This window comes from Crocodylus porosus, unplaced genomic scaffold (assembly GCF_001723895.1).
Source record: "Crocodylus porosus isolate Cpor-Errol unplaced genomic scaffold, CroPor_comp1, whole genome shotgun sequence".
Classification (NCBI taxonomy): Eukaryota; Metazoa; Chordata; order Crocodylia; family Crocodylidae; genus Crocodylus; species Crocodylus porosus.
Genome location: NW_017728949.1, coordinates 3,417,257 through 3,418,757, shown reverse-complemented (window position 1 = coordinate 3,418,757; position 1,501 = coordinate 3,417,257).

Below are 1,501 nucleotides of genomic sequence, written 5' to 3'. Positions count from 1 at the left end.
GGGCAGCGCCAGGCCCGTGGCCCTGCCCCGCCTCCTCTGTCGGCGACTGCCTCCGCTCAGCCCCGCCGCATCGCCCAAAGCCGCAGGGGAGGGAAACGGGTCGGGGGGAGGGAGCCGCGGGCGTCGCCCCTCTCACGGGGCCGCTCCGGGCCCGGCCCAGACACAAAGGGGAGCAGCGGGGAACTGCCTGTCTGAGCGCAACGGCCGCAGGGCGCCGCCTGGCCCCGCCCCTGGCCCGCCGGGTCTCGTGCCGCGCCCTCCCGCGAACGCCGCCGGATCATAGAGGTGACCTCCAGGTGGGTAGAGAAGGGCTACGTCGAGTGGCACCGCCCCTTTCCTTTCCCCTCCCCCTACCCCTCCCAGTGCCAATGCCTGTGCGCAGGAATTTTGCGTGCGACGCCCGCACCTCCATGTTGGGGACAATCGCGCGGTTGCCAGACCGCGGCCTAGGCGGGAGCTGCGTGGGAGGGCGCCTAGACAGCGTGGGAGGGCGCCCGCCGCGCCTTAAGAGAGTCTTATGGAAAAGTGCGGCTGCTTTTCCCAGCGGAATCTGATCATGATCGTGTCGGGCGATGGTCACACGTGCATTGTTACTACAGGGGGAGGGAGAGGGTGTGGGGAGCCCCCGCCAAACCGCCGCCGGAAAATCCCCTCCGGCCGCGGGGAGAAAGGAAGAGCCAGGCTGGGTTTCTTCAGAAGCCAAGCCCCCAGGGAAAGGTGTTACTTAAAATCTCCTGTTCCTCACCCATCCGCACGAGCACAGATAGAGCAACACCTCTTGCTTGGCCCCTTGCGCTGGTGCTTCTCACCCAGGGGGTCACAGAACCCTGGGGTGCCCAGAGATCCTTTCAAGGGTGCCATCATGCTGTGTCACATTAGTGCTGGCGTACAGACAGGGTTTGCAAGATCAACCCAGAAACTTCAGCTAGGAACCTGTGGTATCACCACCACTGCTCTGCTGTGGGCTTCCTGAGATCTTTGCAACAGAAGAATTGCTCTCACATTTTTCTGTAGTCACAAAACAGATGAAAACCAAGTGCTGGCATTTTCTGAGGGATGCCTCAAGCTGGTCCGGGTGTGTTCCAAGTCTAAACATGTTGAGAACCACTGCCTTAAACATTGCCTCAGCTTTCAAACTTTTAGTGCTGGCCTCCACTACCTTTGAAGACCTCCCCTTCTCCTTATCTGGGAACAGCAGTGTTTCTTGTCACATTCCACTGCCAATGCTCATTTCTTAGTATTCTGTTTCTTAGTCCTGTTTCCCTTGAAGGGGGGTTCACAAGAGGAAGTTAAACTGTTCTCAGTGGTGGAGATGACAGAACAAGGAGCAACAATCTCAAGTTGCGGTAAGAGAAGTTTAGGTTGGATATTAGGAAAAAAAAAATCTCACTAGAAGGGTAGTAAAACGGTGGAACAGGTTACCCAGAGAGATGGTGGAGACTCCATCCTTGGAGGTTTTTAAGACCTGACTAGACAAAGCTTTGGCTGGGATGATATTGAA